This window comes from Amblyomma mixtum, chromosome 1, assembly GCF_055824585.1.
Source record: "Amblyomma mixtum isolate Tamu chromosome 1, ASM5582458v1, whole genome shotgun sequence".
Taxonomy (NCBI): domain Eukaryota; kingdom Metazoa; phylum Arthropoda; class Arachnida; order Ixodida; family Ixodidae; genus Amblyomma; species Amblyomma mixtum.
Window position 1 is genome coordinate 66,970,352 of NC_143012.1, and position 22,411 is coordinate 66,992,762.

Here is a 22,411-nt window from a genome sequence, read left to right on the forward strand (position 1 = left end):
TATATCAACGCATTTCGTTGTTTTCTTTGTTTTTTTCGCTATAATTGGCTATAATTAACGAATTACTCTACAGTCGCCAAACATGGCGTCGGAGCTACATTTTGTCCCCTCTATCTGATGCTACATTTTTTCCCCTCTATCTGATGCTACCATTCGTTTTCTCCTATCCTCAAGGGCGTCCGCAGAATTTTTTGCAGGGGGGGGCCCCATTGGTTGTTGGCGCCGGAGGGGGGGGGGGGGGGGGGCATGTTCGTAGCAAAAAGGCACTATTTGCGGTATGAATTTATTTATTTATATATAAATAAAAAATAAGTGAAATACACACATGAAATAAAAATTACAAACAGCAAATTAAAGTGTGGCTAGGAGATACATTGCAGTTTATCAACGAAGAAACAATTAAAATTAATAAAAAATCCGAAAATATACTGTCACTTCGTGGACAAGAGTGCTCAGTATTGCTGCATACGGGTTCTCGACTCACCCGGATTGATGACCAGCACACAGCACAATATGGTCACAAACACGCAACTACAGTCACTCAGTCAGTCTTCCTTGAACAGCAACTGTAGACTCCACGGATTTTTCTGGGCGAATTGCGTGATTACACGGGTGATAAATTCATTTCTGTGCTTCATTACACGCTCTCGGTGCACACTCGTCACACACATTGATTGGAAAAACGGTTGAACGCGCACGTTGAAAACAAAAGATGTCTATACATACAACGAAAACTTATTTACAAGATAAATGCACGCTCGCAGCTTCATACACCTCGCTCCATCTTGCTCGCGCATCCGCACAGTCGAGCAACCGCACGCACACTGCTCGCCGCTCGTAGTTTTCTCGTCCACTGTCTTGGTTGTTCTCAGCTTCGTTGACAAACGGCCACTAAAAACACCGAAGCACAAATACAGAGGCGCGCACACGTGCAAGGGCTTACTTCCGTGCGACTTACAAGGGGAAGGGACACTCGCCACTCCGGTAGGAAAATTTGTTTTGTGTGTTTTTATGGGGTTCAGAGCCCCAAAACGACTCAGGTTATGAGGAACGGAGTAGTACAGAGCTCCGGATAATGTCGACCACCTGGGTCTCTTTACCGGGCACTGACCTCGCACAGTACGCGGGCGCTGTTGTCATTTGAGGCCCAGCCAGAGGTGACAGGCGAGCCAGGCAGGCGCCATCGGGCTGCGTTGACCAAAGGCGCTGGTTTTCGGAGAAGACGCAAGGGACGCTGGTGTGGGGGCGCCTCTGGAGACTGCGTCGCCGTGAACAAAAGATGCTAATCTCCTTTGCCGAAGATTCTGATAGCGGCGCTTCTACCGCACTGCGCTCTCCCGTGGATCGGAGGCACAGCGAGCGGCGGCGGCGCCAACTGATCGCCCGCTTGCCCATGAGCAGCCCGACAAAGCGGGGGTGGACACGGCTGATTTGTCTTTCCCTCCTGAAGAATTCATCGGTGCCCGGCATAACGAAGGCGAAAACAAGATGCACTGTGCACTGTCTGCCTCCGTGTCGCTATCTGTCTAGAGATCAAAGAAACAGGCACCCATTTCAAAACGGCTTGAAACACATGCTCGCCGGTGCCGCTGTATGTCTGCAACAGGTCGGCCTTCAACAGAGCTAACGATGGCGTGGTTTGAAAACGGCATAAAGACGCGTGCCCGGACGCGGCATTTCGCAGATGTGACACAAAGCGTGGAAGCGGAGCTGCTTTTACCCTTTTGGCTGAGCCCACCACGGCCCCTGGCGTGCGGCCATCACTCACGGTTCGAGGGAGTGATTTTCCAGGGGGGTGCAGCCGCCCCCCCTTGCCCCCCCCTCCGGACGCCCATGCCTATCCTGATCAGTTGCCCCGTTATTCGTGGAAGACAGCGTTACACCGGACCTGACCTTGGCCGCGAGTATGAGCCATTACAGGCTTTCGCCTTAAAAACCATTCACCTTCATCTGCAGCGTGGCGCACAACCCACCCTACTAAAGGTCCCCCGGAGCGAAGAAAGCGACGAGTCGGAAAGTGATTCTGGCCCCAGTGTGAGCCGCCTTGAGGCCGTTCCGGCCAGGGGCGACCTCAGGGTACGTTGCACCAAACTGCTGCAGCTCATCTGCCGCCTTAGACCAGAATGATAAATATAAATAATGGACAGTAACTATTTGGGGAAAAAATGTTATTTTACAAGCATATATTCACATCTTGTTTAATAAGATGGTGCCTTTGACAACTTGCCACTGTGGGCTGCGTGGGAGGGTAGCGTGTCAGATAGCGTGAATTAAGGAAGCTAAGAAATCAGAATTTCACAAGCGCAACTGCAGTACAAGACATTATTCGCTCTCATTTGCCCGTTGGCGTTAAATACACGCGACTCAGCTGGCTTTCGTTAGGATACACAGGCGCACCCCCGGATGGCACTTTCTAGTGACGTGGCTGCCATCGCTACAGAATCATTCCACTATCTGAAGCAGGAAGTGTCACACTCCAGCTCTCCTACATAGTGTGCCCTTTCTCCGGACATTGCCGCGCAGGTGGAGAAGAGGAATGCGCAGCCGTCCAGGGATGCTGCCCACAGCCAGGCGCCCAGCCACTCCGAGTCGACGTCTTACGTGCAGCCTTACGACGCACCTCTGAGCGTGCACACGAGGGACTTGGAGAGCGAGTCGGTAGGCGCACTTTTTCGCATCTGAGTGGGGCTGCGAAAAAGAGCATTGTCTATTGGAGAGAATGGACAATCGAGGTTGTTGGCACGTACACCTAACTGTACCCTGCAGTCATTAACGATACTTTCGTTAATGGCACCCGGTGTCGTTAACGCGGCGTGTGTTCCAGCTTCTGGAGGAAGACGACGACGGCGCTGGCGTGGAAGAGGCTGAGGGACGGTGGTGGTGGTGTACCTGGTCCAACATATGGCTGGGCAGTATCGTGTGTTTCGTAGTGGTGGGGTTGCCCCTCATCCTCCTCCTGATGGCCCACAAGGGACAAGTCTACCCACACGAGCAGCCCGAGAACGAGACGGAGACCAGCGACCCATCGGCCGTAGTGACGCCTCGCAAGCCGCGACCGCCCATGATTCCTCCGGTAAGAAGCTATGACAACCGTCCAGAGGTTCCGTTGGTCGCCGAGGGATCAACAAACAAGCGCACACTGAGGCAGAAATCAAGCCAAGTCTGTGTTTTCGAACGCTTTGTTTAGTTTATGGGGGTTGAACGTCCCTAAGCGACTCAGGCTATGAGGAAGGCCGAACTGAAGGGCTGCCGATATTTCGACCACCTGCGGTCCTTTAACGTGCACTGACATCGCACATTGCACGGGCCTCTAGAATTTCGCCTCCACATAAATTAGGTCACGGCGGTAGCGTTTCGACGGAGGCGAAATTCTAGAGGCCCGTGTACTGCGCGATGTCAGTGCACGTTAAAGAATCCCAGGTGGTCGAAATTTCCGGAGCTCTTCACAACGGCGTTCCTCATCGCCTGAGTCCCTTTCAGACGTTAAACTTGTGTGATTTCCTTTTCATATGGTCGTTACATAGTGGTGACGAAACCAATATTCACAACGTGGTCCAGACTTGTCCGGGCCCTCCAGACCAGGCGTCATATCCTCATTTATTAAAAAAAAAAACTAGGAAACTTGGCTCTTAGTAATTGCGAACGGTGGTCGATATTTAAGGGGAATTGGTGTGATCTCGTTGCAGACGGGTTCCATCGCGTGTGCACAAGACTGAGCCTAGTATTCGTTGACCGGATTAACGTCAGCCGCATTGTGCGTTCTTTCCACACTACAAGCATGGGTATTTATGCATGCATACTACTCTAAATTAATCAAATATGACAGAAGCCAACAGCCACAGAAACCAAGGGGCACAGGGGATTTGTTTTTTTTATTATTTATTTATTTTGTGGTGTTGATCAATTTAGAATATTACTGAATATGTTATCGCTTAAAGCTAATTTATTAGAAAAACAGAAGGGAAAAAAACAACCACATGCCGCCGGTGGGATCCGAACCCACGACCTCCGAATTACGCGCCCGGTGCTCTAACTCTGAGCTACGGCGACGGCTGTCAATTCTTCTGCTTTCGGGGGTATTTATGTTTACAAGTAACCTAACCTTGAGAGTGTTCATCAGCGCCACCCACGTTCATAAGCGGCGGACGTAGAACGTCCTGAGTTACCGCAGGTGTGACGCAGAACGTCATCGAACGGAGAGGGTGGAAGCTGCGTGAGAACCCTCTTATGCTTCCTAAGGCGTCAAGGCTGCCAGAACCGAGGCCCTCGCTAAGCTCGGATCCCACCGGCGGCATGTGGTTGTTTTTTTTTCTGTTTTTCTAATAGATTAGCTTTAAGCGATAACATATTCAGTAATATTCTAAATTGATCAACACCACAAAATAAATAAATAATAATAAAAAAAAAACAAATCCCCTGTGCCCCTTGGTTTCTGTGGCTGTTGGCTTCTGTCAAATTAATCAAAGGTATTCATGCCTCACGTTTTCGAATTTCCGTCTAAGGTGGGGGGAATTCTGCAATGTGCGCGTCTTTCGTTTGTTTGTGCACCGGGAACTCCAGGGGGAGATAACTGAGCGCCAGGACCTAAAGCGTCAATTCGGCTAACACTTGAGCTGGCATTAGACTACTCCTTTCATTTCATTGCCTTTGCTTGTATCGAGTTTGTACCCCTACCTACTGCAGCGCCAATTTACTTACTATGGAGGGAGCCAAATATTTATTTATAGGCACTGAAGTCGAACATCATGGATGCCTTAAATTTGTATCTATATAGTAGTAGTAAAAGACTTTTAATCAACCATAATTTACAGGCCGAGCATTTCGACCGCCTGGGCGACCAGAAGCCGCTGTTCTTCTTCCCCTTCAGCGCCAAGCCAGTCGAGCCAGGTGGTGATGGATAGAGAGGGTGGGGGGAAGGAACCCGACTGCTGAGCAGCCGGGCAATAGAATAGGCAATGGGCCAGGTCCGCATAGATACAGGGGCAGTTGGGACAGGAAGGGTCCGATCGATAGCGATAGAGGAAGAGGCGGGACGGGGTGATAACTGCATTCATCTGAATGTGCCGAAGAAGGCGAGACTCCGGCACCGTGAGTGATGGATGAGGGGGAGGGTAAAGGCGTTTGTCGAGGCGGAGCTCAAGGTAGACCTCTTTTATGGTGCGGCGAAGGGTGAGTCTCCCACCGTCCTCCGAGGGCTTGGGCCAGGGGATCAACGGTGCCCGGAAAAGTGTGTCGCGGGCGAGCTGATGGGCCAGCTCATTGCCGTCAATCCCTGAATGCCCAGGGACCCAGCGGAGGAAAACGATGGAAGGCTGCAGTGCGGAGACCGCTCGTTCGACCTCCTGTTGGAGAGAAGGGGTCAGGGTGCGTTTCTGTATGTGGTGTATAGCGGCTTGTGAGTCCGAATAGACTGTGTACTCTTGGAGAGAGGGAAGGAGGGAAAATGACTGGAGGGCATGCGCAATGGCGAGGACCTCGAGGGACAATGCGTCTGGAGGGTGTAGATACGGCCCGCTGGTGTGGGTTTCAGGAGCAGGGAGGTGTGGATGGTACAGGGCGTAGCCGCAGGAACCTCGAGGAGCCACGAAGGAGGCATCCGTGTAAGCTACACCCTGGGTATCAAAGAGAGGGGAATGGTGCTGTGCGGCCGCATGACGACGTCCGGCGTGCAGGACGGGGGACATGTTGGTCGGGAGGGGAAGGATACGAAGATTGGGGGCGGGGGTGGGAATAGGAGAGGTAAACGGGGAGATTGGAATGGGCGAGATACCCGCTTGAGTCAATAACCACTGACCCTGACGGGTAAGGGAAAGCCGGGCAAGCTGCGAGTCACGATGGAGACTGAGAAGAGAACGAAGAGGATGGAAGAGGCCTGTGGCAAAGAGCTTAGTGGTAGAGGTAGTGATAGGAAGGTTGAGAGCTGCCTTGTAGAGGCCCACAAGAGCAGTCTCGAGAGCGTTAAGTTGAGTCTGAGTGAAGGAAGCGTAGGGTGCAAAGTACAAGACCTTGTTGAGGGCCAGCGCGTGGGCAACTCGGCACGCGTGAGCCTCGTGGAGACCTGAGCGTCGAGTGACCACGCGCCGCAGGAGGTGAGTTACAGAGTGGCAGGTGGTGACAGCGCGGTGAAGGGATTGCACATTCTTAGCCGCATGCAAAGGGAAGCCAAGAACTTTGCACTGTGTGACGACAGGAATGGGAGAGCCAGAAAGGTGGAGAGAGACGAAGTGGTTGTGTGAGCGCTGGTAGGAGGAATGGCTGAGAAGGAGAAGCTCGGATTTCTCAGGAGCAGGAGAGAGGCCAGCGGTGGTGAGAAAGGAGTCGATGAGATCTAGGCCACGTTGCAGGGTGTCCTGTACGTGACCGGGAGATCCAGATGAACACCAGAGAGTGATGTCATCGGCGTAAAATATATGATGCAGGTCGGGAATTTCAGCTAGCTGGGAGGCGAGAGGGGCCATAGCAAGATTGAAAAGGGTAGGAGAGAGAACCGCACCTTGAGGAGTGCCTCGGGTGAGGTTGTGGGGGTCGGACAGATAGGTGTCGACTCGAAAGCGAGCGACACGTTTAGAGAGGAATGAGCGGATATAACAGTACATGCGGGAGCCACAGTCTAGGGAGGCGAGTTGGGAAAGGATGTGGTCGTGGCAAACACCGTCGAAGGCTTTGCGAACATCGACGGTCACAAGGGCGTGAATTTGAGAGGGGGTAGGTGACAGAAACGTGTGCTGGAGAACCAGAAACATGTCCTGTGCACAGACGTGGCGTCGGAAGCCGATGAGAGAATGAGGGAAGAACTCCCTCGTCTCGAGAAAATTAGAGAGGCGAGTCAGGGCCATTCGCTCAAGGGTCTTACCAACACATGATGTCAGGGAGATTGGGCGGAGGTTAGAGAGAGAGGGAGGCTTGCCCGGCTTTGGAATCATAGAAATGAGGGAGGAGGTCCAGGAGCTGGGCAGGCAGCCGCTGTCCCATGCATCATTGTAGGTTTTAAGGAGGAATTCTTTGGCGCAGTCAGGAAGGTTGCGAAGTGTGGTGTATGTAATGGCATCCTCACCGGGAGCCGAGCGTGTAGCATTAGCAGCCAGAGCCGATTCGAGCTCCCGGAGAGTGAAGGATTGGTCGAGATCGGGGTTAGGTCCACCGCAGTACACCGGGTAGGAGGGTGCCAGAGGGGGCGGGAGATAGAGAGAGGCGAGCTGATCAAAAACATCGGAGGGAGTTCCTTGAGTGAGGGCTTTAGCTAGAGTGGGAGCAAGGGCAGGCTTAGTGCCAAGGAGGGATTTGAAGAGAGACCATGTGGATCGCGAGTGCAATGCAGAGTCAAGACGGTCACAAAGAGCACTCCAACGAGAGTGCTCGAGGGAGGCGCAGTGGGCGACGATCTCGGCCCGCAAAGCAGTGATCCGGGAGGAAAGTTGGGCATTGTGTGGTTGGGAGCGAAAGGAGCGTTGAAGACGTTTACGGCGACGCCATAAACGGAGAAGGTGAGGATCTGGGTCTTGGATTGGGTAACGAGAGCGAACGCGACGGCTACTGGACGTGAGCGCTGCAGAGATGCGCGACGTCCAGTCGTCGTAGGATTGAAAGGAGTCGGAGGCGAGATTAGTGCGAAAAGCATGCCAGTCAGTGTGAATAATCGGATGACAGCGAGGGATGTGGGAGAGAGAGGTGGTGATATGGATGAGAAAGTGGTCACTTAGAAGAGTTTCGGCTGTCACCTGCCAGTGAAAGGAAAGTGAACCCCGAGAGAAAGTGAGGTCGGGTGTCGTAGGGCGTTGTGAGGCAGTGCCCGCTCGAGTAGGAGAGCCAGGAGTATTAAGAAGGGTGAGGTGGCGTTCCTGGGCCAGACAATGGAGGAGGCGGCCGGGTTTGAGGGTTTTTGGGTAGCCCCAGAGTGTGTGAGGGGCATTAAAGTCACCACCAAAGAGGAGATGGGAGGTAGAAGAAAGAGAGTGAAGGAATTTGCCCAGAGCAGAGAATAAAGAGGAAGTGACAGGGGGGTTGTAAAAAGACAAAAGGACGAGTGAGATGCGGGAAGAAGGGTGGTAATAAACCACACCAACTAAATATTTAAGGAGGGTGGAGGGGATGTCAATTTGCTCTACGAGCACGTCACTGCGTACATAAATAGACGCAAGTGGTGTGGCCGTAGTGGCATGGTAGGCGCGGTAGCCTGGGACATTGCGGGCCGTCCGGGTCTCCTGGAGAAGGAGAAAATGAGGTAGGGAGGGGCGGGTGAGTAGATACTGGTGGAGGGGGGTCTTATTGTGACAAAGATTTCGGCAGTTCCACTGCACAATCTCGAGGTCCTCGCCAAACGCCATTATGATAGAGGAGAGGAACGCGATGGTACGCGTTCCTTCTTTTTTGCCGGGGGCAGTGACTCATGGACGGATTGAAGCATAGATGCAAAGGATTCCAATTGCTTTGATTGTGCTTGGAGGGTGGTAAGGATCTGGAGAACCGAAGTTTCCAGCTGAACCAAGCGAGTGTGATGTGCCTGTGTGGTGGTTTCTACAAGGTCAGCCAAAGGGGCGACCTGGGCGCTGGAGGAAGGAGTGGTGAACGTGGCAAGGTGCTCATTTAGCTTGCTAAGCTGGGAGGTAAGAGAGGAGGTGGTTGTCTGGAGGGTTTGAGTCAAGGCATGTATCTGCTGTTGTAGATCGTGGGAAATGCGCTGCTGCACTCGCTGCTGGCGTTCCAGCATTGCGAGCCGGAGGTCGAAGGAGCGGTTCTCGTCAGTCAAGGATGGAGAGGGTGGTGTAGTGGAAGAGAGGGACGCTGGCACCGAGGATCCTTTAACTATGGCGGCATAGGAGCCTGGTGGTGACGTGATCGGAGATGATGGAGATTCATGATTAGAGTAGGAGGAGGAGGAGGAGGAGGAGGGGGTAGGGTTGGTGGGTTGAGTGGCCCGGCGCAAAGCTAGGCGTCGGAGGTATGCAGCTTTAGCACACTCGCGTTGCTTAGCAAGGATGAAGGGGCAAGTGGGGTCGAGGGAGGGGTGGGTGTTCACCTGGCAATGAACGCACCAGGGCTGGGCACACACATGAGCGGAAGGGTCAGCGGGTAGAGGAGCAGCACAGCGACGGCACTTGGCCGGAACGCTGTGCTGGGGGCACTGGTGGGCGCGATGGCCTAGAGTGAGACAACGGGTGCAGGTGGGAGGCTTAGGTTTATGAGGACGGCACCGGAAGGCAACGCGTTTGAAATAAACAAAGTGGGGGATGACGGTGCCAGCGAACGTTATGAGCACTGATTGAGTGGATCCCATCATGCGAGCAGCGAGAATATCTGTTTTGAAAGATTCCAGGTCATGCATGAGGTCATCAGGAGTGAAGTGGCCCCCGACGTTATGGATGACGCCGAGGCATGAGATGGGAGGATGGGGGGTGTAAGTTTTGATGGTGACAGGCTTACCATGAATCTGAAGATGCGTGACAGAGAGTAGGAGGTGGGCGGTGAGAGGAGAATGAGTCTTTAGAAACACAAGGCTTTGGGCTGGCTTGGCCTGAAGGGTGATGTCGGCACTGGTCTTCGAGGAAAGTTGAGCAGCGGAGGCGACTGCGGCGAGTACGTCGTAGAGAGGTAGCTTGGGGGTGAGGGTTCCAGGGGGAAGCTGGATGGCAACTGTGATGAGCTCGGCGCGGGGTCGGGCTGCGGTGGCAGGCTTACGGTTTGCACCGATGGTGGTCCAGCCGATTTCCTGGGAAGGAGTGTCGTCTGCCGGGGACGTCGTAAGGTCCATGTCTGAGTCCTCAGCCGGAGTCTCAGTGTGCGACGCGGGTGTCGGGCTTGAGGTCTTGGTGTCAGTGGGACCTTTGGCTGGAGTAGGTGCAGCGGCTCCAGCGGCGGCGACGAACGCAGCCGGCTGCGACGCGTCTATGGCCCCGAAGCCCTTGGCGTCCCTTGTAGCGTGGAGTTGGCTAGGTGTGGACGCTGCGCCGCCGACGAACGCTGCCGGCTGCGCCGCGGCCGTCGATCCGGTGCTCCCAGCGTCGCTCAAGGCGTGCAGTGCGGCAGGAATGTGATCGGTTGCGTGGGCGGCGTTGAACGTACCCGTTTGAGAGACGGCTGTCGACGTGGTTGGAACAGGACCCGCGGTGGCGGCATCGGTGGGTCTGGGCTGCAGGGGCTTGGTCAGACGCTGCATTGCGGCGGTGGAGGCGCGGCGCGTTAGGTTTAGCGAGGCGCCGCGCCGCTTCACAGTTTTGGAGACGCTTGGAGGGCCAGTTCGGCAGCGGGCCGTGATGCCGATGGTTTTCACGTGCTCCGGGAGCCTTCCTGAAGCGATGGAGTGTAAATCCAGGGGCGGGCGAGGCCCTGGACCAGGCCAGGGGCAGGTCCAGGCACTGAAGTCGAACATCATGGATGCCTTAAATTTATATCTAAATAATGGTACATAAATACAACCGGTAAATTTCCTCGAACCAGGCTGATGCCATCTGCAGGCGGGCCATGCTCTTAGGTACAGTCGGGGTCAAAAGTCTCCGGACCACGTGTTCCTCTAGTACACTGTCAACAGAAAGGAGTGAAAATGAAGCAAGCTGCCCTCTAACCCACTGCCTTTTATAAAAGGGAGTGAACTGGGCTCCCTTTTTACTCTCATATAAGCGTATCCGTGTTTACAGTGTAATGGCGGCTTTTATTCCTGGATTCAACGCATTGCCCTCAAGGTGATGGGAGAAATGGCTTTGACGTGATTTCGCATGCCTTAATACAGGTAACTCGTGCATAGCACTTAGAGCGTTAGGTTAATTAACACATCTATAACACAGATATAAGACATCTCGGATTCGTGTGTTAGTCTCATAAAAGCAACTTTTTTTTTGTAGCGACCAACAAATTAGCTGAGGTTTAGCTCTGGTTAAACCGGGCAAGTTGCGTAAGCAGCGTGGAGCCTGGTGCAGCGCGGCTGGAACGGTTGCTATGGCAACGGCGCTCCATCTGCTTGACCTCGCTGCGGCTGAAGGTCAACCGTGGCCACCGCCGGGAGCTACGCGACGGCTCGAAACCTGGCGCAGTATTGTTGTGTTTTATTTTTGTATTGGTCATATTTTACTTTGTTTTAATTTTATTTTTTATTTCTGTTTATTTTCTTTTTTCGTTTGTATTTGTAGTTTTTGCTCCTTTTCTTATTTTTATTTTTCTTATTGCTATTTTTTTAATTCTATTTATGAGGCCTATGCATTCACTACATGAGCCTTTATTCGTGCTCACACACCGAGCCTTCGTGGCGGAGTGGTAGCGCCTCCGCCTCACATGCCGAAGGCCCTGGTTCGATTCCTAGCCACGATACAGTTTTTTTTTTTAAGTAGTAGCGGTCCTGCCACCTGGTGGAGCGCGGCTGAAACGGTTGCTATGGCAACGGCGCTCCATCTGCTTGACCTCGCTGCGGCTGAAGGTCAACCGTGGCCACCGCCGGGAGCTACGCGACGGCTCGAAACCTGGCGCAGTATTGTTGTGTTTTATTTTTGTATTGGTCATATTTTACTTTGTTTTAATTTTATTTTTTATTTCTGTTTATTTTCTTTTTTCGTTTGTATTTGTAGTTTTTGCTCCTTTTCTTATTTTTATTTTTCCTATTGCGATTTTTTTAATTCTATTTATGAGGCCTATGCATTCACTACATGAGCCTTTATTCCTGCTCACACACCGAGCCTTCGTGGCGGAGTGGTAGCGCCTCCGCCTCACATGCCGAAGGCCCTGGTTCGATTCCTAGCCACGATACAGTTTTTTTTTAAGTAGTAGCGGTCCTGCCACCTGGTGGAGCGCGGCTGAAACGGTTGCTATGGCAACGGCGCTCCATCTGCTTGACCTCGCTGCGGCTGAAGGTCAACCGTGGCCACCGCCGGGAGCTACGCGACGGCTCGAAACCTGGCGCAGTATTGTTGTGTTTTATTTTTGTATTGGTCATATTTTACTTTGTTTTAATTTTATTTTTTATTTCTGTTTATTTTCTTTTTTCGTTTGTATTTGTAGTTTTTGCTCCTTTTCTTATTTTTATTTTTCTTATTGCTATTTTTTTAATTCTATTTATGAGGCCTATGCATTCACTACATGAGCCTTTATTCGTGCTCACACACCGAGCCTTCGTGGCGGAGTGGTAGCGCCTCCGCCTCACATGCCGAAGGCCCTGGTTCGATTCCTAGCCACGATACAGTTTTTTTTTAAGTAGTAGCGGTCCTGCCACCTGGTGGAGCGCGGCTGAAACGGTTGCTATGGCAACGGCGCTCCATCTGCTTGACCTCGCTGCGGCTGAAGGTCAACCGTGGCCACCGCCGGGAGCTACGCGACGGCTCGAAACCTGGCGCAGTATTGTTGTGTTTTATTTTTGTATTGGTCATATTTTACTTTGTTTTAATTTTATTTTTTATTTCTGTTTATTTTCTTTTTTCGTTTGTATTTGTAGTTTTTGCTCCTTTTCTTATTTTTATTTTTCTTATTGCTATTTTTTTAATTCTATTTATGAGGCCTATGCATTCACTACATGAGCCTTTATTCGTGCTCACACACCGAGCCTTCGTGGCGGAGTGGTAGCGTCTCCGCCTCACATGCCGAAGGCCCTGGTTCGATTCCTAGCCACGATACAGTTTTTTTTTTAAGTAGTAGCGGTCCTGCCACCTGGTGGAGCACGGCTGAAACGGTTGCTATGGCAACGGCGCTCCATCTGCTTGACCTCGCTGCGGCTGAAGGTCAACCGTGGCCACCGCCGGGAGCTACGCGACGGCTCGAAACCTGGCGCAGTATTGTTGTGTTTTATTTTTGTATTGGTCATATTTTACTTTGTTTTAATTTTATTTTTTATTTCTGTTTATTTTCTTTTTTCGTTTGTATTTGTAGTTTTTGCTCCTTTTCTTATTTTTATTTTTCTTATTGCTATTTTTTTAATTCTATTTATGAGGCCTATGCATTCACTACATGAGCCTTTATTCCTGCTCACACACCGAGCCTTCGTGGCGGAGTGGTAGCGCCTCCGCCTCACATGCCGAAGGCCCTGGTTCGATTCCTAGCCACGATACAGTTTTTTTTTTAAGTAGTAGCGGTCCTGCCACCTGGTGGAGCGCGGCTGAAACGGTTGCTATGGCAACGGCGCTCCATCTGCTTGACCTCGCTGCGGCTGAAGGTCAACCGTGGCCAACGCCGGGAGCTACGCGACGGCTCGAAACCTGGCGCAGTATTGGTTACGCTATAAAAAATTCATTGCAGTTCAACTCAGTAAGGTTGAAAACGTAAGCGCGCAGGAAGGCGGGGACACCAAAGGGACACGGGACACAGCGCTATGTCCTTTGTCTTTCTCATATCCCCGTCTTTGTGCGCGCTCACGTATTCGTTCAAATTATGAGCAACCAACTAGCCCAAGAAACAGCCTTGCAATGTGGATTGCAACTTAATGCAGGAGGGTATCACAGCCAGTCGTCCGAGACAACTGTTGTTTACCTTAAATCTAATATTGGAGGATCGTGCGGCTATGATTAGCCATCGTTGCTTATTGCATCGTAACGCCACTTCAATATTCCAGGTCATGTAGGAAGGCCTAGCAGGCTGAGCTGCTCGGCACAGTAAGTTGCGTATAGATGAAGGAGCTAAACACCGCAGCGGACACGGGACAGAGAAAGAAGACGACACGAAGAAGTCGTCTTCTTTCTCTGTCCCGTGTCCGCTGCGGTGTTTAGCTCCTTCATGTCTCACCAACTGGCCTACACATCTACCCTCCTAAGTTTGCGTATATATGGGGTGCACTCCTTGCGTGAGAGCTTCTGACATTGTGCATATTGCTGGGGCATCAATTTCCACACTGCAGGAAGACGCTTACAACGAGGACGAGATGGGAGTTGTGCCTGTATGCGTTTACGCGCAGCCTCCAACTCAAGATTCAAGCTTACAAATGCCGCCCGAGATCTCCATTTCCACCACCAGCACACTTAAGCCCCAGCACAGGCCGGTTATCTGTGTTGTAGACGCCAAGTGAGTACCTTGATTCATTGGCTTTTCGCCTCTTTATCAGCGCGAAATATCGCTAGTTATTGAATTAGTCAACGGCCTATAACTGCGCTCTAGTACGATCGATAAGCGCTCTTGTGCAAGACAGGCGATGCTTGGCCACCCTGAACGTCCTAGTGCACTTCGGCCGATACCAAGGGATTGACAAATTAGGCAAACCACACCGGCCCCTATAACTTCACAATGGGAAATTGCATGGGATTTAACGCCCGGCAGCTGTGCATAGGCGACGAGAGAATCCTTAATGGAGGACTTCTCATTATTTTAACAGCCTTGGATTATTTTGTGTGCTCTGACAAATCGCAACAAACGCGCGTCTTTTCGTGCTCCTTGATCTAAGTCGGTCGCAGAGGCCTGGATTTGGTCTCGGTCTTCGGATGAAAGATTTAACGCGATTGCCAAGTAAGCAAAGGCTCACACTAGGCTTGCGGAAGTATGTTCTATTCTAGCGCAGCCTCCTGATACCGGTAACAAGTCGTTAAGGTAGAAACAAACCGAAAACTGCAGAGAAAAAAGCTACTAAACAGATTCTCACAGCGCTGCGGAACGAGGACAGAAGGAACACGAAAAACACAGATCGGCCGCTGACTACCAACTCTTTATTTTCCTGCCTATCTGAGCTGTAGATGTCAAAGGCTGTAGCTGGGTCATGCACATCTTTTATCTGTTAGTCCTTTTATCATTAGTTTAGTAATGCTGTAGTTTGATAGTGCATGCACATTACATGAGTTCTTTTGAGCTGTGTTAGGACTCCCCAAGCGTGTGATTCGTTCCTTCGCTGTGTCCCGTGGCTGACAGTGTATCACGTGGTCCAGAAAAATAGTATAAATCTGCGCCGGTTTTTTCGCGCAATAAATAGTTGGTAGTCAGCGCCCGTCCTGTGTTTTTTGTGTTCCTTGTGTCCTCGTTCCGTAGCGCTGTGTGAATCTGTTTATCAAGCATGAACCAACTAGCCCACACCAGAATCCGCTTCAAAAAGCTACGCAATGGCAGTGAGAAAAAGTAAGGCAGAGTTTAACTGCGGTTATACCGCAGTTAACTGCGGTATAACCGCAGTTAACCGCAGGTATAACCGCAGTTTCTCGCAGTTATATAACTGCGAGAAAGAGAAGGGGAGCATTGGATCACCGCACAGTAGCATGTGCCGCGCCACCTATGCATCAGTGCATTTTGTCAATGGCCCGGATCAAATTCGGAGGTCCCCATTGCACGAATCGTATTACTTTGCGTCATCCTCCAGCGTAAATACCTCTTATGGATGCTGTGTTCACCATCCAAATAAATCAAATCAAATTTATTCCCCAACAAATGTTACGAGGAGCGCTAGGGCAGGTAAAGGCTGTGAGGATAGCTTGAAGAGCCCTGACCCCCTAGCATACGGGGAAGCATAGAAGCGTGCGGCTAAGGAAGTACAACGCACTAGGACGAACATATGCATGAGTTATGCAACAATGCTGGAACAGGGAATTATAAGATAAAGAAAGAAAGAAAAAAAGAAGTCACTGTATCACATCATTAAACAAACACTGTACGCAGTTTGGTTTGATTTGGTTTGGTGTTTATTTTCTTCCAAAAATGAAAGGGGAAGCCAAAGCAAAAGGCGATAGGCCTGACTAGGCCCTGGCTCCCTGATACAGGCGGCAGCACGCACCTTTAGCGCCTATGCAGAACAAACAAAGAAACTAAATAATATAACAACAATATGACACAAACAAGCATGAATTGAGTAAATCAATGACACCAAATAAAATAACAATATGAATAAACAAGCATGAATTAAATACATCAATGACAACAAATAATATAACAACAATATGACACAAACAAGCATGAATTGACAAATTTTATGCCTTTAGTTCTTTTGATGATATGTTAGTTTCATTTAATATGCGATTTATAAGTGTGGGCAATAGAAGTTTCCATATTTGAAGTCCATAATGGTTTCTGCATTTAGCGATATACCACACTTCAGGATGGCGAATATTACAAACTGGGAAGTAAAACAAAGGCGTTAGCCTCGCAACCAGCACTTTTAACCTGGTTCTCACTGCTTCTCAGGTAAAACCTGAAATGCGGTTAAACGTAGGCATAAAGTCTTGTTTTTGCAATACCTTTCCTGCAGTAATGACCGGGACTTGCGGGCTCTATATGACACGCGCTTTCATTTCTTGCTACCGCAGGTACACCTTCGAGCGACCATCCAGCAACGGCTTCTACTACAGCCTTAAGGCTATCCCCAATCGCTACTGCACAGCAATGGTCTACTACTCTGTGGCCATTGGAGCCGGAAACCAGCCTCAGTACAGGATGGACAGTGGTCGAGCCGCAGAGGCGCTCGGGCAACTCGTGCAGTCAGCCGGACGCCGCCACCGCAATCGGAGCATTCCCGTCTACCTGACCATCGGCGGGTCACGGAGCGACAGCTACGCAATCATGGAACTGATGCGCAAGCCGAAAATACTGCCCAGGTTACTCGATGTTTTTCCTGGCATTAGTGACGTTCAGGCAAGTGGCATGCAGTTTTAGAGTGCTCACTCGTCAACAGGCGAGAAAATAGGGGGCTACTTTACACCGTTATTGCCATAAGGGAAAGGAAGAAGGAGGGAGTGAAAGGAGAAAGAGAGAAAGAGGTGCCGTAGTGGAGGGCTCCGGAAATTTCTACCACCTGGGGATCTTTAACCTGCACTGACATCGCACAGCACACGGGCGCCTTTTGCGTTTCGCCCCCATCGAAACGCGGCCGCCGCGGTCGGGTTCGAACACGGGTGCGTATTCGCCAACTGCAGCCTGTACAGCCACAAGGCTTGAAACCACGGTGAATTGATCACGGTGACTGAAGATTGTCACAACGGCTTACCTAAAAGGGTTAATAAATCCTCTTAAACGGCGTTATATGCCACTAAGCATCACGATTTGCGACCTAAAAGGGAAAAAATGGAAAAAAAATGAAATTAAAAAACAATAAAATTACATTACAGAGAGCGGAGTCGAACGGCCGACCTTCCATACGCAACACGTGCCTCTAATCCACTGCGCCATAGCGGCGATGTCAAGCCGTCGCTCTAAATGAATATTTATAACCAGCCTTAATGTGGCTGCTACCTGCCGGTGGGCGGCGCTGTCATCGCTGGCTGTACCGGCTGCATTTGGCGAACACGCAACCCGGGTACTCTGGCTCGGTAGACGAGCGCCTTAACCGTTGAGCCACCGCTGCAGCTCCACGAAAAACCTAGTTGTGCGTCTTGCAATAGGCACATACAAAGAATGTACCCCAGGTTGTGATGACGTCAAAAGTTGGCGCGACCAAGGTGAGCCGCCTGCGCGCAAGGTAGCTCCCCTGGGAATTTTTAGTGGATTTTTCGCTGACGGCCAATTACGCCGACGCCGGCTTTCCCGAGGCACGCGAAGCCCTAAACGCAGTCGCGTTATTATATGCCCTCTAAGAACATACAAACCCGGCGGCAGGGCAGCATGCGTTACATTCAGAAGGTGGAAGTAAAAAAAAGGTAAAAATATATAAAGCATAAATATATAACGTATGGACGAACGTATCCACACTGGGTATATACTGAAGTGGAGTCGCATGATACGCTTGCTGGATTGTAGTCAAAGGGATTGATGGGTGGCTAACGCGGATATTCCCAGCACTTGCGACAGAAAAAAATTTGAGGGAACACTTAAGCTCTTCCTCAAGGGTATGACGTAATAGCTTAATCGGTTAATCCCCATTCATGCAGAAGGTCATACTCTACATTCATAGACCCCTGGGAGTCCTCATACCCCTCCTGGCGCAGTGGTGCAGCGGTTGAGCGATGCGCCACTGCCCTGAGACGGCAGGTGCTCACAGCGGTGGGCATTATGCGGCCCCGGTTGCTGTCCCCGAGAGACCAATAACTGCCACTTGTCAAGGTAGGCAGCCGTTTGCTCACTTGGCAGGCTGTGATGACGCCGTAAGCTCACGTGACCTACGCGATCCACCTGCCTCTTAGGTTGCTCTCTAGCAGTAACGTAAATCCACCCAAATTTCAGACCGGTATATGGCTCTCCAGTCCCCCCCCCTCCCGGTTTGTCGTGGCGTCAGACCAGAGCCCCCGCAGCTCTCCCGAAGGTCATGTTGCACACACGGCGATCCCGTCTATACCCAGCAGAGTGTAGCTATCGCTTCAAGAAATTCTCCCATGCGCGCTTCATGATACTTGCCTATCACATTGGTTCAGAGTGTAGCTATCGCTTCAAGAAATTCTCCCATGCGCTCTTCATGATACTTGCCTATCACATTGGTTCAGAGTGTAGCTATCGCTTCAAGAAATTCTCCCATGCGCTCTTCATGATACTTGCCTATCACATTGGTTCAGAGTGTAGCTATCGCTTCAAGAAATTCTCCCATGCGCTCTTCATGATACTTGCCTATCATATTGGTTCAGAGTGTAGCTATCGCTTCAAGAAATTCTCCCATGCGCTCTTCATGATACTTGCCTATCACATTGGTTCAGAGTGTAGCTATCGCTTCAAGAAATTCTCCCATGCGCTCTTCATGATACTTGCCTATCACATTGGTTCAGAGTGTAGCTATCGCTTCAAGAAATTCTCCCATGCGCTCTTCATGATACTTGCCTATCACATTGGTTCAGAGTGTAGCTATCGCTTCAAGAAATTCTCCCATGCACTCTTCATGATACTTGCCTATCACATTGGTTCAGAGTGTAGCTATCGCTTCAAGAAATTCTCCCATGCGCTCTTCATGATACTTGCCTATCACATTGGTTCAGAGTGTAGCTCTCGCTTCAAGAAATTCTCCCATGCGCTCTTCATGATACTTGCCTATCACATTGGTTCAGAGTGTAGCTATCGCTTCAAGAAATTCTCCCATGCGCTCTTCATGATACTTGCCTATCACATTGGTTCAGAGTGTAGCTATCGCTTCATGAAATTCTCCCATGCGCTCTTCATGATACTTGCCTATCACATTGGTTCAGAGTGTAGCTATCGCTTCAAGAAATTCTCCCATGCGCTCTTCATGATACTTGCCTATCACATTGGTTCAGAGTGTAGCTATCGCTTCAAGAAATTCTCCCATGCGCTCTTCATGATACTTGCCTATCACATTGGTTCAGAGTGTAGCTCTCGCTTCAAGAAATTCTCCCATGCGCTCTTCATGATACTTGCCTATCACATTGGTTCAGAGTGTAGCTATCGCTTCAAGAAATTCTCCCATGCGCTCTTCATGATACTTGCCTATCACATTGGTTCAGAGTGTAGCTATCGCTTCAAGAAATTCTCCCATGCGCTCTTCATGATACTTGCCTATCACATTGGTTCAGAGTGTAGCTATCGCTTCAAGAAATTCTCCCATGCGCTCTTCATGATACTTGCCTATCACATTGGTTCAGAGTGTAGCTATCGCTTCAAGAAATTCTCCCATGCGCTCTTCATGATACTTGCCTATCACATTGGTTCAGAGTGTAGCTCTCGCTTCAAGAAATTCTCCCATGCGCTCTTCATGATACTTGCATATCACATTGGTTCAGAGTGTAGCTATCGCTTCATGAAATTCTCCCATGCGCTCTTCATGATACTTGCCTATCACATTGGTTCAGAGTGTAGCTATCGCTTCAAGAAATTCTCCCATGCGCTCTTCATGATACTTGCCTATCACATTGGTTCAGAGTGTAGCTATCGCTTCAAGAAATTCTCCCATGCGCTCTTCATGATACTTGCCTATCACATTGGTTCAGAGTGTAGCTCTCGCTTCAAGAAATTCTCCCATGCGCTCTTCATGATACTTGCCTATCACATTGGTTCAGAGTGTAGCTATCGCTTCAAGAAATTCTCCCATGCGCTCTTCATGATACTTGCCTATCACATTGGTTCAGAGTGTAGCTATCGCTTCAAGAAATTCTCCCATGCGCTCTTCATGATACTTGCCTATCACATTGGTTCAGAGTGTAGCTATCGCTTCAAGAAATTCTCCCATGCGCTCTTCATGATACTTGCCTATCACATTGGTTCAGAGTGTAGCTATCGCTTCAAGAAATTCTCCCATGCGCTCTTCATGATACTTGCCTATCACATTGGTTCAGAGTGTAGCTCTCGCTTCAAGAAATTCTCCCATGCGCTCTTCATGATACTTGCCTATCACATTGGTTCAGAGTGTAGCTATCGCTTCAAGAAATTCTCCCATGCGCTCTTCATGATACTTGCCTATCACATTGGTTCAGAGTGTAGCTATCGCTTCAAGAAATTCTCCCATGCGCTCTTCATGATACTTGCCTATCACATTGGTTCAGAGTGTAGCTATCGCTTCAAGAAATTCTCCCATGCGCTCTTCATGATACTTGCCTATCACATTGGTTCAGAGTGTAGCTATCGCTTCAAGAAATTCTCCCATGCGCTCTTCATGATACTTGCCTATCACATTGGTTCAGAGTGTAGCTATCGCTTCAAGAAATTCTCCCATGCGCTCTTCATGATACTTGCCTATCACATTGGTTCAGAGTGTAGCTATCGCTTCAAGAAATTCTCCCATGCGCTCTTCATGATACTTGCCTATCACATTGGTTCAGAGTGTAGCTATCGCTTCAAGAAATTCTCCCATGCGCTCTTCATGATACTTGCCTATCACATTGGTTCAGAGTGTAGCTATCGCTTCAAGAAATTCTCCCATGCGCTCTTCATGATACTTGCCTATCACATTGGTTCAGAGTGTAGCTATCGCTTCAAGAAATTCTCCCATGCGCTCTTCATGATACTTGCCTATCACATTGGTTCAGAGTGTAGCTATCGCTTCAAGAAATTCTCCCATGCGCTCTTCATGATACTTGCCTATCACATTGGTTCAGAGTGTAGCTATCGCTTCAAGAAATTCTCCCATGCGCTCTTCATGATACTTGCCTATCACATTGGTTCAGAGTGTAGCTATCGCTTCAAGAAATTCTCCCATGCGCTCTTCATGATACTTGCCTATCACATTGGTTCAGAGTGTAGCTATCGCTTCAAGAAATTCTCCCATGCGCTCTTCATGATACTTGCCTATCACATTGGTTCAGAGTGTAGCTATCGCTTCAAGAAATTCTCCCATGCGCTCTTCATGATACTTGCCTATCACATTGGTTCAGAGTGTAGCTATCGCTTCAAGAAATTCTCCCATGCGCTCTTCATGATACTTGCCTATCACATTGGTTCAGAGTGTAGCTATCGCTTCAAGAAATTCTCCCATGCGCTCTTCATGATACTTGCCTATCACATTGGTTCAGAGTGTAGCTATCGCTTCAAGAAATTCTCCCATGCGCTCTTCATGATACTTGCCTATCACATTGGTTCAGAGTGTAGCTATCGCTTCAAGAAATTCTCCCATGCGCTCTTCATGATACTTGCCTATCACATTGGTTCAGAGTGTAGCTATCGCTTCAAGAAATTCTCCCATGCGCTCTTCATGATACTTGCCTATCACATTGGTTCAGAGTGTAGCTATCGCTTCAAGAAATTCTCCCATGCGCTCTTCATGATACTTGCCTATCACATTGGTTCAGAGTGTAGCTATCGCTTCAAGAAATTCTCCCATGCGCTCTTCATGATACTTGCCTATCACATTGGTTCAGAGTGTAGCTATCGCTTCAAGAAATTCTCCCATGCGCTCTTCATGATACTTGCCTATCACATTGGTTCAGAGTGTAGCTATCGCTTCAAGAAATTCTCCCATGCGCTCTTCATGATACTTGCATATCACATTGGTTCAGAGTTTACCTATCGCTTCAAGAAATTCTCCCATGCGCTCTTCATGATACTTGCCTATCACATTGGTTCAGAGTGTAGCTATCGCTTCAAGAAATTCTCCCATGCGCTCTTCATGATACTTGCCTATCACATTGGTTCAGAGTGTAGCTATCGCTTCAAGAAATTCTCCCATGCGCTCTTCATGATACTTGCCTATCACATTGGTTCAGAGTGTAGCTATCGCTTCAAGAAATTCTCCCATGCGCTCTTCATGATACTTGCCTATCACATTGGTTCAGAGTGTAGCTATCGCTTCAAGAAATTCTCCCATGCGCTCTTCATGATATTTGCCTATCACATTGGTTCAGAGTGTAGCTATCGCTTCAAGAAATTCTCCCATGCGCTCTTCATGATACTTGCCTATCACATTGGTTCAGAGTGTAGCTATCGCTTCAAGAAATTCTCCCATGCGCTCTTCATGATACTTGCCTATCACATTGGTTCAGAGTGTAGCTATCGCTTCAAGAAATTCTCCCATGCGCTCTTCATGATACTTGCCTATCACATTGGTTCAGAGTGTAGCTATCGCTTCAAGAAATTCTCCCATGCGCTCTTCATGATACTTGCCTATCACATTGGTTCAGAGTGTAGCTATCGCTTCAAGAAATTCTCCCATGCGCTCTTCATGATACTT